The sequence below is a fragment of the Cyrtonyx montezumae genome, unplaced genomic scaffold (assembly GCF_038088225.1).
Source record: "Cyrtonyx montezumae isolate F1298 unplaced genomic scaffold, pur_monq_1.0 scaffold_1, whole genome shotgun sequence".
NCBI lineage: Eukaryota > Metazoa > Chordata > Aves > Galliformes > Odontophoridae > Cyrtonyx > Cyrtonyx montezumae.
Genome location: NW_027071825.1, coordinates 23,486,676 through 23,501,195, shown reverse-complemented (window position 1 = coordinate 23,501,195; position 14,520 = coordinate 23,486,676). Strand labels below are relative to the sequence as shown.

General features: G+C 51.3%; 1 protein-coding gene across 1 annotated transcript in view; it reads left to right on the top strand.

The window, feature by feature from the left end:
• Positions 1–14,520, top strand: part of PBX1 (PBX homeobox 1) — a 152,516-nt gene that overhangs the window by 108,916 nt on the left and 29,080 nt on the right. The window lies entirely within an intron of this gene.

Genomic DNA, 14,520 nt, shown 5'->3' with positions numbered 1-14,520 from the left:
TCTGAAAGGGGAAAAATCCACCCCCGACACACTCATCTCATTGCTGAAATACTTCATTTTCAAAGTAAAAAAATAGAAGAGCAAGCTCAGAGGGCAGTGTGTTGCATTGGTATTCTTCCATGAGGACACACAAAGAGGGCTCCCATTGCAATGCAGTGCCAGGCTCCATGTCACTACCCCAAGTCCTGCCACCAGGGTGAGGCATCCCATGCCTTTCTGTACAAATGAGCTCGCTCTGAGGCTACAAAATCCATTTGGGATTGGGAATGCTGTAGGGACACTCATCACCTCCCCTCTCTCCTTGAGGTGGGACACGATTACCTTTTCTACGCCATAGTTTCAAGACCACAAATCTCAAACAGAGGTACTTTCTAATGGGAAGCTCCCGTTGGAAATAGCTCCCAGTTTTAAACTGGAGTGTTTTCTTCGAGCTATGGTCCTCCTCAGCACCTCCAGCTACAGAAATTTGTGTTTTGTTTTGTTTTTTTTCTCACCAGTAGCACACAACGCAACCAAAGGAAAAGATCATTCATGGGAGGCTGAAACCAGAGGGGCTAAACCCATCACGGGGAAGAATCAGGCTGAAGAGCGGGAGGCACTGGGGTCAGGGATCCCTTCCTCAGCAGTGGGGTTGGGCAGAGTTTGCCATTCATAGGGCAGACAGACCCCCCCACTCCCCCTTCCCCCTCCCCATAGTCGCTGCCGTTCAGAGCTCGGCCAGCAGAGGGAGAGCACGGCCCGCCGAGCGGGGAGCAGGAGGACCCGGGCTCAGCAGAGGGATGAGCTGGGACCTCAGAACGGCCTAAGACCTTTAAATATCATGCATCAACCACTAGGTGCAAGCACTCAGCTGCACAGGGTGCTGCCACCATCGCCCATCACTCCGCAAGGATGACACAGCCAAAGGGATGGAAAAGGGATGGATACGGGGACAGACCCTGGGTCCTTGAGCCCGCTCCAAGCAGGTGATGATTTAGGGGCGAAGCAGCTTTGCTCCCATGTTCCCTTCCAATCTTTGCATGGGTGGAGGAAGGGAAGCTGCCTTTACCTGCGCAGTGCTGGGTTAGTGCCAGCATTGTTTCTTCTTCTGGCTCAAAGTCAGTGTGGTGATGGTGGAAGGGACAAAACCTGGCACAGCGAGCAGCACAGTGTCTGCGTTGCTTCAGGCAGCACTGAATAAAATCATCTGAATTGGAAGGGACCAATAATATCCAGCTGGTCCATCTCCCCTGCACTGAACAGGGCCACCTGCAGCTCAGAGCCCCATCCAGCCTGACCTTGAATGTTTGCAGGGACCAGGCATCCACCACTTCTCTTGGCAACCTTCTCACAGGGAATGGGCCCCCAATGCCCCAGGCCAGTGCCACAGGGCAGCCACTGCACGGTGCCAACTCCAAATCCCTCCCAGTGTGTCCCTGGTGCTCTGCAGGAGCAATCCTGCACTGCAGACTGCAAGCACAGACCGGACTCTGCATCCTTCAGAGACTCCTTCTTCCCCAAGCAGATGCAGAGCAGGAAACCCTCCAGCTCAGCACCATCTCTCGTGCTCAAAGCAAGCCCTGCCTGCAGAACAGCTTTCCACGAGCTCCCCAGCACGAGCCCTCCCACCTCTCCAGCACCTGTCTGTTATCACTGAACTTGTAGGAACTTAATTATCTCTGAGACCTCTCCCACCACCAAACCTGGCCAGGAGAGCTCACGAGATAACGAAGGCGGCGGACAGGCAGCACGCAGGAGCACTGTCTCCTCCTCCAGCAAGGTCAAAGCCACCACAGCCCTGTGCCAAAGTCAAGGGCAAGGGGGAACCTTCCCATCCCTCAGCCACAAGTGGGAATTGGGGTGAGGACAAGGCGAGGGATGCTGGTGCTGGCCGTCAAGCAGCGGGCCGGTAATAACCTCATTATGAGGCTGGAGATGCTGGGAGGGGTAGGGGGCAGATGCTGTCCTTCTGCCGCCCGAGTGCCGTCGGCAGCTTGCGGAGCCAGAGAGTTGTCAGCGCGTCTCCTGCCTCTCACCTTGCTTCTCATTAGCTCCCTGCCGCGCTGCCGTGCGGGCAGATGGGGCAGGGCCGTGGCCACAAGCCGCTGCCGGGCTGGGGGCTTGCACGCTGCTCCCCCCCCCCCCTTCAATTTCTGGGCTCTGTCTCAGGGTGGAGATGCCCACCCCAGCTGCCTGTCCAAGATGCGTATCCTAGGACAGGGGGGGACATCCTACCACTCTCCTCCCAAAATGGAGTCACTAGTTATCTTGGGGGCCGAAGGTGATTTGGGGCAGCCCCAACCCCACCACAAGCAGGTTGATTTATTTGCTGCAAGAGTAAGGCAGAGGTGTCTTCTGATGGTAACTGCCCCAAAGGTGACTCAGTGGGACCAGTGAGTTGCAGTCAGAAGGCACCAGCAAGGAGGAAAGCAGAGGGATGCAGGGGTGCGTAGTCAGCAGATCCAGGAGAGCACGTCCTTGTCACCACCCCAGTGCCCTGCACATCTCTCATCTTCCCAAGGGGGGACACCTCTCTCCATAAGAAGAAAATAAAACACAAACCCCTGCTTTTACCCATAATGAACAACTCTTCTAGACTGGATGGATACTCCCAGCCAAAAATGGCTCGTCCAATAGCATGGCATAGACAACTATTGACTGAGAAGACTCTCGTGTTTATCGCTTACTGATGGTCCTGCAGACCACCCGCAGCAGCAGTGCCTGCTCCATGCTTTCCCTCAGGCTCACTGCTCCTGTGGGCTTCCAACACGTGGGTCATGCCCTCATTCCCGTGGGCTGTGGTCACGTCCGTCTGCTCAGACCATACAGCCACTCCGGTATCACATCTTTGCTCTCAGCTCCCCAGCACCACCTGGATTCGCTGCACCAAAACACTGAGTCAAGGTGCTGGGGGAAGGATGGGATCATCTCACTGCACCCCAAACCCAGCTGGCATCCCACCTCCTCCTGTGCCCATCTTTCCCATCCACACTCCTCAACAGAAAGCTCCGGCTCATTTCCTAATCATAACAACTTCTTCCCCTCCACCAAGGTCTCCTAAAGGGAACCAGGATGCCAGACCCAGAGCGTGCTTTTGGGACAGAACGTGGCAGCTTCTCCTCCTTTTGTCAGCACAGGCTGCAATGCAAAGGAAGGAGATTTGAAGGCATGCGGTACCTGTGCTCAGCGGAGGGGGTGCGGCCGTGTGTGCAGGCGTACAGAGCTATTAATTAAAATTGCTCAGTCAGATGCTATAGAGAGATTAGTTGTCACATTGTGTTAATGGCAAGCTTGGCAATGCCGCGAGAAGGGGCAGGACTGCCCGCCGTCCCCTCAGCTGTTCAAGTGCCACGTTTATACCCAGCCAGAATGACTAATTGGCAGGTTTTGTAGAACAGAAGCCCCCTCATTATTTGGAAGGGATCGGCACCTTAATGAAGGAGAGGCAGGGAGGGGACACGTGGCACCAACCACTGAGGTCCCACGGGTGGGGACAGCTGCAGCCCCATCCTTGCAGCAAAGGCTCATAGGGAGGCTGGAAAAACCCAGTGGGTTGCCCAGCACTGGGTGCAGAGGGTAGAAGCTCAGAGATGGAGGCACAAAGCTATTTAGGTGTGCAGCAGCCCCAGCCCCTACAAATGCACACATCCCAAGACCACGTTCTGATCCAAGAAGCTGAGTTTTGGAGTAGAGAAAAGTAGAGAAAATAAGACACATATTGACCGTGACTTTCAGTTTAGTGCCCAGCAGCCTACTTACCTTAACCAACACAGATGTGTTACGCCTGCTTCATCATCCAATAGGTGGCTTCCTTCACCCCAACTTCAAATCCGTTTTGTAGATTCAAGCTTTGCTGGAAGACAGCAGGGAGCTCATGGAAATGCTGCCAGGGAGCAGCAGCTTTTGACTTGATCAAAATGGCAATGTTTGGGCATGTTACGTGCACAACAAAGCTGAAAATCCTGCGTGGCTTTAGAGGAGCTCTTCAGCACGACATGATTTGAACTTAGAACCATAGCCAGGTGGAGTCACTTCACCCCAAATCAGCTCTGAGCTGCTACAGCTGTTACTGTTGCCCAGCTAGGTCCTCATGCCATTAGCTCATTATCTCCACCCTGCAGTCATCAGGAGCCCCAGCTGTTTCACAGTCAGGGCTGAGATATCCCCACCTCCAGCCTCCAAGCTTGCTGTCTGTGTGGAGATGAGGAAGTCAGAAAGATCACAATCAGTGCTTTTTGCTCCCTAAGGCTAGGTTTGGATAGGACAACGTGGTAGCTGGAGATACACGAATGCCAAAAACACCACTGTCATTCACACCTTCAGAGGTCCTGGGCCTAAGTGGCTTTTAGGAGGTCACTGAATAATACCCATATAGTATCATAGAACCATTAAAGCTGTACAAGGCCTCTGAGGTCACTGAGTCTAACCCCAGCCCATCCCCACCAGGCCCATTGTGCACGTCCTTCAGTGCCTCATCTCCACAGTCCTTGAACAGCTCTAGGGGCAGTAACCCCACCACATCCCTGGGCAGCCTATGCCAATGCATTTCCAATCTTTCTAACAAGTTTTTTTCCTAACATTCAACCTGAATCTTTGCTGGAAAGTCGTGCAAGTCATCTCCTTCAGCACCGTGGTCTATTTGCACATAAGCAATCATCTTGGTGTGTTATTTCCTAGCACTGCCTAAGATGGTTCACAAAAAATACCCAAACCTCCTCCATGTGCTTCTCCTCTCCTCTCCTCTGTTAACCTGCTCTTTTCCTGCTGCTTTACCTTCCTTTATTCTTTCTTTTCCACGTTAATGTCATATTGACCTGAATAGTCCAAAGGAAGGGAAGAAGTGTGTTTGACAAAAATAATGGTAATAATAATAATCTCCAACAAACAGCATTGAACCATTTTTTTTCTCCCTGTCACTCAGTCATGCACTGTCATCTCCTGTCCAGCAGTTACCTGTCACAGTAGACACTTTGTTCGTGCATTTGAGGCCAACTTCTAATCACTGAACGTAATAGGGCAGGATGAGTGATAGATTGACACAATTAATTTCCATGTTCCCAGTAATAACATTGATTTTAGGGCATTCAGTCTTTACAAGTCACTGAATGCAAGGGAAAACTTGGCTCTGATCTTTCTGTAGAGGTCAAAAGGGTGCTCAGATCTTAGGAGAGCTCAACTGTTCAAATACCCTTCAGTGTCTTGACTTCTGCCCCACTCGTGCGTATCTAGGATGTGCCTCTCAGTCTCCATTTGCTCAGGGAGAACCTACTGAGAAGGATGTGTGGTCCTACATGAACACTCGAAGCTTTCTTGAGCCTGTCTACAGAGCGTGTGGAGGTTGAGTTTCACTGGATGTTTGATCTAGCTCTAGCACCACTTCTCTTCCACCATGCTCTAATCAGAAACTGATGGTGAGCAGCCCTCCAGTTTATTACAGTGGTAGCAACCCTTATACGTAGTCTCACTAGCAGGGTGCCTGCCCCACTTGGCCCAGCAGGTCTGGAAGGGCATAGGAGTGCCATGAACAGACATGAGTGGGCGACCAGGAGACGAGCCTCATCTGGCCTTGACACCACTGAGAGATGCTCAGACAGACTCACTCAGGAGTGCAGATATCCTCCTTTCACCACACCTTTGTAAAGCAACGACCCCAGGGGAAGAGACCAGCAAGCTTTGGACAGGAAGCACTGTATTTGGCAGCAAATAGAGAAGATGATTACTCTCACATCTAATTTGCCTTCTTGGAGTGAATGCCACAGCACCCAGCACAATGCTGGGCACACCAACCTGCTCACCACTCTGCAAGGCCCTCCAAGATGCTCCTTACCCCCAGCACACCTGACCCCGTCCCTGAGCTGCCAACTCCTGCCCCATCTTTTCTCCTCCATGCCCTGCTGCAGAACAATGCCTGCCCTAAGAAACCACCCTGTGAGCAGGCAGCCTTGCTATGCTCGGCATCCCTGCTCACCAGCCAAGCTGGGAGATTCACCTGTGCAGCCCAGACAGTGAAGAATTGTTTGGAGCAAAACACTGTGCAATCAAGTGGAGATAGCAGAGGCAATGGGGTCAGGCAGGCTGCCTGGGGCATCTTTCATCTCCCACGTCGGGAGGTGGGGTGTAAAGTGTGTGCTGGCCGGGGCTGGGGCAGGCTGAAAGGCAGCCTTGTTCTGCCAGCTATCTGCCATCTCTCTGATGTCACACGTCGCGTTTGGGCAGCTCACTTCAAAGGCCCCTTTCTGGTGCTCCCTCCCTCCCCTCGCCCCTTTCTCTTTTGGGTTCAGAGTTGGTTGTTTGGGGGGATAATAGCCCGGCTTTCCAAAAAGCATTTGGCTGTGCAATTGAAAAAAAAAGACACTTGAAGAGCAGCCGCCCAGGTTAACCCAGCTTGAGGTTGAGAACCAAGGACTCCCATTCTCCATTCACACTCAAGCACTCTATGTGTAGCAGCAGATTTGGACCCACCACCCTTGAATTCTCCAAGGAGCTCCCCTTGTGCCTGAGTCCACCAAACACTCAGTGACCTGCGCTCTGGTTCCTGCCAGCCCCACCTGCAGTCCCACGCACTCAGGTCCACTTTTGCCTAAGGTTTCTAGGGCAACCCCCACTGAACCACATCAAACACCGTCTCGGCGTACAAGCCCACAGCAACAGGGTGACAGCATCCCTCTCTGCAGCTTTCGCTGGGTGCCTGGAGGCATGTCCTGCAGGCAGGAGGCCAAAATAGCAGCCATGCATTGGCCATGCCAGACAAGACATCTTGCTGGGCTGCAGCCTCTTGTTGAATGACGGTGCCTCTGCCAAGCTACACAAACTTGTCCAACTCTGCACAACAGAAAGATGTCATTTCAAAAGGATAATAAGACTCTGGATCTAAGTTACCTGCTGGGAGAACGTGTGTCCCATTAGGCAAAACCTTGAGAAACCTAAAGAGAGCATATTCAGATGCACTCTGGGAGAAAGATTCTGGCCAAAAGCTGCTTCTAGCTTTTTGTCCTAAGCATGTAAAAATTCATGAGCCTCCAACTAAGTATTGGGTGACTTCCGCCCTCTGATTTTGAGAAGTTTGGCAAAGGCAATTTTGAAGTTTTTTCCACAGCTGGGTCAACTGGAAACTATCCAGTGTAGTAAATATCTTCCTGCATATTGCCATGCTTCCAGGAGATGGGGATTTAGAAGACCAAAAAAATTCTGTGGGAGAAAAAGGGGGTGGGATTTGGAGGAGGGATGGGGCCCAGCTTAAGCTGTGGCACCATGGGGGTACTGACATCAGCCCCACCATTGCTGGGGGATAAAGTCACCAAGGTTTCCTCCTCACTGAATCATTAAGGTTGGGAAAGACCCTTCAGATCACCTTCAGATCACAGCCCATCCCCATCACTGCCCATGTCCCTCAGTGCCACATCTCCAAGGTTCTGGAGCACCTCCAGGGACGGTGACTCCACCTCCTCCCTGGACAGCCTGTGCCACTGCATCACCGCTCTGTCTGAGAAGAATATTTTCCTAATATCCAGCTTGAACCTCCCTCAGCTGATACTGTTTCAGTTTCGGTGGCAGTAGTAGCAGAAGGTGCGTGAACACTTATGTACATGCATGAACAATGCCAGAACCCCCAGAGGTCATTTCTTCATGTTGGCAGTGGTGGAGGAATCCTTCATAGCAGCCACGTATGCCTTTCGTCCCCAAACCAGGCATCCACAGGAGGATTTAAGGGACTCACAGAACTTACTGGCAGGTATTAAAAGTTCACTGGGGCTGTAATAGCAATCTGTCAGCCTGCTGCTAATCCTTCTTGACAGAAACTTTATAAGAAACTGAAGCGTGCTAAATAGTCCTGGAGTTTGAGCAGAGCGAGTTTGAGGAGGGCGGTTTTAAGCCAGGTCTGCTTCCCTTGGACCCCAAACCAAGAGCCCAAGGGCGAGGTTGGGGCTTGACACCCCCTTTAAGGCTCTCCTTGCCTGGAGGAGAAAGAGGAGAGCCCTCCAGAAGGCACCGAGCTGCACTCGAGCATCCACGGGCAGCTGGCAAGCACCAGGCGATGCTCCTGGCCACACAATAGCGGCTCTGTGTGCTCACAGGACCGTCCGATGCACCTGCGTTCACCTTGGAGTCAGGAATGTGAGCAATTCACATCTGCAAATCCTGGGAAAGCCATTAGCAATGAAACTGGATCCACTCACCCCATGAGGGAAATCTGCCTGGGTCTGTGCTGGGCTGTGGTTCTGAGGGTGGTTTGGTAGTCACCGAGTCCTGGCAGGGCTATGTCACGCAAGTGGAGTGGCATCCAGCCCATGGATGCCAACAGATAGGACAGCCAGGTGTGCTGTCCCTGGAAAAGTGGTTCACCCAGGACAGCCAACCAGTTACCACCAGTATACAGCCCAACAGAATACCAGTTCCACAACCCACTGGCAGTAAATGGCAGCACCCCATCCGTCTCCAACACAGCAGGCTGTGTTAGGGACCAGAAGCTGAGATGCTGCATCCAGTGGGTTCCCACACCACCGAGGCTGTGAACGCATTGCAGGAGCAAGTTTGTGTTGGCACTGCTCTGAATGTTCCCTGCAGTCACCTTGTTCTGGAGCAGATGGCCAAGTTTCATCGCCGTCCCTGTATTTCACTGCTGTATTTCCCACAGACATCCCAGTCCTTCTGCCTTTTAGCCAAGGCTTCTGCTCTCTCATCCTCACCTCTTATCCATGCAGCAGAAAATGCCACAGGGAATGCACAGGGAACTTGCAGAAATCACCCAACAACTACAAAAAACTACTTGGGCAAGGAGGTTAGGTCAGGCAATTTCACAAGTTTTGAGCAGAATCCCAGTATGGTTGGATTGGAAGGGATGCCAAAACTCTCCCAGCCCCACCACTGCTCTGTCTGGCTGCCCCCCCACCAGCTCCTGCTGCCCAGGGCATATCCATGGCCTGGGGCACATCCTGGGATGGGACACCTCCATCTCTTGGCACCTCACCCCCTTCTGAGTGAATTCTTCCTAAAAATAAAAGCCAGCTAGGAATGCTTGCTGGGAAAGAGTGGCACCACCAGTAGCCTTGCTGGGTTTGCAGAGTGGGACCTATGAGAGCAGCTGAGGAGGAAACACATGACCTGGATGGGCTGTGATCCAGCACAGAGTCTACACAGCATCTCAAGAGGGGTGGATGCAAACCAGATCACCTGCTGCATGCCGTGTGCTTGGGAAGCACCCAGAAACTATCACACAGGAGCTCACTAACTGGCACTGTCATTCTATTTCCAAGCCCCCATTCCCCCCCAGGCACATTGTCATCATCCTCCCTGGGTGCAGAGTTGTTTCCAGGTAACCAGATCCCTGCAGCCACAAAGCCCCTACTGTACTCGCCCTGATGGTATCGGTGGGGCTGGCCCAGCACACACTGTCAGGCAGCACCTAAGCTCGGGTGGCCTGGGGCTGTGGGGTGAAACAGAACCCTTCCCCTTGACACACAGTGGCTTTGAGGATGTCACGGGGAGGGTTAAAACCACAGCATCCCTGCTGCTCACCGGTGGGTTTGGGGAGCTCTTGCCTATCAGCTCCAGCCCTGGACTTTCCACTGTTGCAGAAGCCAGCACGGCCACAAGCATTTGTCAGCTCCTCCTGAGCTCCTGGCTGGAGGTGAGCTGGTTGTACCAACAGCAGATTTGTGTTTTGAGGAAAGGAAAAATTAAGCGAGTTGGGGAGACAGCTGTTAAACTGCAGGAATAATCAATTAAGAGGCAATTTCACCATCTTGATGAAGCTTGTTTGCACTTAAAAGCCTTCTGAAGCAAGTGATTAGCCTCTAATTTATGAGGACCTGTAAAGCCCAGGGAAGAGACAAAGCAGCTCAGCTTTTACAGCCATTTCTGGGGCACCGTAAGGGCTCTGGGTCCCACCACCACTGCCCTGCACATTGGGTGCCCTTGAGGAATGCACCCACCCTTGGGTTTTGCAGGTCTAGCTCCTCGCCAGACCAATGCATTTCTCTGGATTCAATGTCCCCTCCTGGCAGCATCGGGATGTCACCGCTCCTTCTTCACTCCCTCCGCCTACTCCAGGAGGAGACCAAGCAGCCAGCAGGCAGTTATATCTTCTGGCACGCTCCAGCTGATCCTTTTGGAAGAGTTTCTCTGGTCTCCTCTCCCCACACTCCTTGGGGGCTCTCCAGTTACTTCCCACATACCTACATGTTCCTGACTGCACAGCCAAACCCTCCAACCCCGGGACAGCAGCACTGGGTTGTCAAGACAACATAATCAGCCACCCAAGGCACAGGCGTTACGCTACATCTTCAGTTCCATGACCTCATGCTATATTTTCCACACGGTCCATGCCTCACTCAGCAAACAGTTGGGTTTTCAGTATTTTCCATATCCTCCTCCCGTGCACAGCCTCAAGACCCACCATGCTCACATGTTATTGAGCCTGTGTTGAGCACAGACTTGTTTCCTCACAGATGCTCTTGGGAAAGCACTGAGAATCCAGTGGATACCTCCCTTCACAGCCCCTCCTCTCTGAAGCAGATATTATTGCAAGAAAGAGCACGAGGAGAGCTAGAGCTGCTGGGGGCCAGATGGTTTCATCCATCCTTGAGTTGCCAAACTCTGAGAGCCAAGCACTCTCCAGAGCACTGAGGCTGCCTGGACTCCTTCATAGTCCTCATAAAGATTGGTCAATACAGGGTCACTGGCTTTTCACCCCACTTGAAGCCACCAAGCTGGTGAGGACGCAAGGATGTTGCCCACTGGGTTTTGCCACCAGTTCCCCATCTGTGGCATGGGGCCTGCTCCCCATCCCCGTGCTCTGGCAGGGATTCACATCGCCCCGAGCCCGTGATCCAACCCACCAAGCATCCTCTGAATGAGCCCCCTGTTCTCGGGGTCAGGCCGAAACCTGAGCTCCCCTCTGAAGCAGCAGCACAGAGGGCCTGAGGCAGTGGGAATCTGCTGTTCTTCACCGAAAGTGCTGTCAGTATTTGATCAGTTGTAGTGTTTTGACATGGTTTGCAGTTGGATATGCTCGTCCTCAGCCTGTGAACTTATACGTGTCAACCAGGCTAGCACACGTCAGCCTCCACGGTGGTGTCTAGGAGGTCTACAGCTGACAGGATAACCTTTTCATGACCAACACGTTGCCACTCAGAGGAATGGAGACAAGAATTCGGTCTGATCTCCAACTAGATAAGAAACTACTATTCACCTTTTTACACCTAAAGAGCTCATCACCCTTCTCCTTCCTTTCCATTGCAAGTCTTTGCCATTTCACACAAGCTTCTTTAAGGGAACCTTCTTTACAGCTAATCAGTGGAGGAAAACGACTTAGCAAATGCAAGTCTCAGATCTGGACAGCTGGTGTTACCTAGGATCTTGCTCACAGACCTACCATAAGGCCAAGGCACTCGTCCTCAGTGGTTTGAGCCATATCATGTGTCACAAGACACAAGCATTTTCTAATGATGGGTGACATTTTATGCCCAGAACAGCATCAGTTTAGCTATCAGACATCTGGCAAACGATTTCACTCTGGAAAGGTGTCAGGAACAACCAGAGCCTTTTCTTTTCCCACCAGGAAAGCAACATTTGCCACCTCCAATGTCCGATTGCAGTGAAAGATTTTGCCTGTTTCTTCCCTGGGCAGATTTCCGAGACAGCCTCCACTACCAAGGTCACACGCTTCCAGGAAGGTTGCTTGCTCCTGCTCCATTTCTGCACATACCTAGAAATGCCACCACAGTTTAAATGTCCAAATGTAAATGCAGCCAATATTAGCCAAGGCCATTCTGAATTTCTTCCCAGTCTGCCTCTGCCCCAAGATCCTATACCATCCATTCACAAAGAGCGAGTTAATTAACATAGTATCACTCAGCTTGTTCTCGCCTATCAGTATCATCTAATCAGTGTCCTCAACTGAAAGGCAATCTCTGGCTTGATCTTGGCCACCGAGCAGTTCCTGAACAGAGAAGTCTTTGTTCACCAAGTCACTGGGGACGCGAAGGTCGGCTCCCAACCCCATCCTGCTATTGCCCTTGCCTTGGAGAGTGAGGTAGAGCCTGTTTTCATGACCTTGTTCTTTCCTTCCTGGGCCTGTCAAGAAGCTGCCATTCACCCCAGGGAGCTGCTCTGTGCGATGGGAGCTGACTAAGTCATGAAGAACTGTATGGCAGAGCAGCACCACAACAGTCTACCCAATGGGGTTAGCCCAAGGCGCAACAAACCCACCGCCCACCAGCACTCCATCAGCCCTGACAAGAAGTCATCTGCCACACTGAAACTGAACCTCCTCAGAAGAGAAATTCCAGATGGTTTTCTTTGTCAGGAGCAGTCTTCACCCCAAAATAAAGCACACCAGGGCATCGCATGCAGGTGGACAGGAGGATGTGTGCCCTACTGGATTTCATCAGTAGGACACCAGTGGACTGTGTCAAGCACCAACCAATTGGCAGAAGAAAGGTAGGTTTAAGACCATGAACTCTGCTAGATGATATTCTACCCCCTTCCACAACACTGATCCTTCTCAAAAATATATATACACACTACATGCATAATAATTCTACATAATAATTCTATAATGTATATGCACATGCCTTGAGATACTGCTATTATATTGCCACTGCGTTTTTGCAGGATTTTGAAAGAAGTAGGCAAGCTGTCTGTGTGACATGGAATTTATGGGGGGGGGGGTTATTTTGGGAGGAAGTAATTTCATAAGTATAAATTGAAAGTTGGGTTGACAGAATGGCAGGCTGATGTAGGTGAACGTTTTTCAAATAGGAGATAGCTGTGGGTGGGGAAGGCAAACCTTTCATCTTTATAACTTTTTTTTTTTCTTAAAAAACCTTAAAATACAATGTTTTAAGAAACATCCAAGTGAGGCAATTTTTAAGGCAGTTTTAATAATCATGAGTGAAAACATCAATTTTTCTACCGCAAGCCTGGGTGGTGTTAACCCAGCTATTAGCTACACCTGGATTCTACAAATCAGGCTCATGCTGGCTTCATGGCAGCTCTTGCACAGCACACATCCTCCATCCTTCCCAAAGCTCCCTTCCCACAAACAGAGCTCATCTTCACTTTCATCCCACAGTGAATATCACCTCACCCAGATCCCCTCCACCCCTCTACCACCAGCCAGCATTCCTCCAAGACTGCTGAGCCAAGTGGCAGTGAAATCTCAAGCAGTAATTTCCCATCCTGTTCATACCAGGAAATTCCAGACTTTTTTGTGTGCCAGGTTGATGGAGCAGTCCCCATACCCATGGGTTGTGGACACTGCTCAAAGATGTGTTACTTCCAGAGCCACCCATCCCCATTGCTTGGCTACAAAGACCCTCAAGGCTCAGCACAGCCCCAGGCCAGAGAACATTTGATCACAGAATCACAGAACATCCTGATTTGGAAGGGAACCATAAGGAACATGGTGTCCAGCTGCTGGGTGCCCACGGGACTGTCCAAAATTCGGAGCATATGACAGAAAACTGTCCAAACATTTGCTGAACTCTGGCAGCTCGGTGACGTGATCACTGCCCTGGGGAACCTGCTCCCACCACTCTCTGGTGAAAAGCCTTCTCTTGATATCCAACCTGACCCTCCCTTGATATTTAGTACCCAATGAGAAGAAGTGATACCTAACACCCGAGTCAACAGGACACCCCACACAAGAAGAGACCAGGCATGGCTGTTGTTGTTTTTCTTGTGGGTTTTTTTTTTTTTTTTTTCAGGATTTTGTTGTCTTTTAATTTCACCTTGCTACATGATTCCCGACAGAGCATCAGCATCTCCTGCCGGGTCAGCCACCTCTGGACCCTGCTACATTCAGTGTCAGATCAAGCTGTGCCAATGAACCAGTGTTCTGAGCCTCGCAGCCATTCATTGCATGTCTTTACATTGTTTGGGAACAGCAGCACAAAAGGACACAACGCATGAAAACGAGAAGGGGATGAGGCGACGGTCAGCAGAAAGCTCGACCTGGAGAACTTGCAGAGATGGACCCGTGTATAGGGTGGAGATGCAGGGCTCCTTCTTCCTGGCAGCATGGGCTAGTGCTTCCTGGAGCCAGGACACCTCTCCACACCACCCCATCATCCATCACTGGTTATGGGATGGGTCTGAGCTGGAGGAGAGAGGTGGAGATGTCTCTAGCTTCAGCACCAAGCACCAGCTGCACTGAGTGGAGAGGACAGGACGCTGTTGTCTTGCTGTCCCCAGCATTCTGCTGGTGAGGAGCCTGCTGTGGACTTCACCTCAAAACAAGTGGGGTAACCTGAGAGCACCGAAAAGAACCGACCCCGAAACCCAGACCTACATCCTGAAACAAACAGGTGTTCCTTCCCTGCCACTGGGCTTTTGCAACCTAAACATAACGTTTATAAAAAGTAAATTATTTCATCATATAACTTAAGTGCATTGAGTATTTCCTTAAATATGGTTCACGCTGAAAATAAAGTTACTTTTGCTGTACAGTAAATTTCTGATAGACTTAGAAATAAACTTTGTGGATATAATCTGGCGGGACATCCCCGCACACAACCGCACGGCTCCGCACGCATGTGT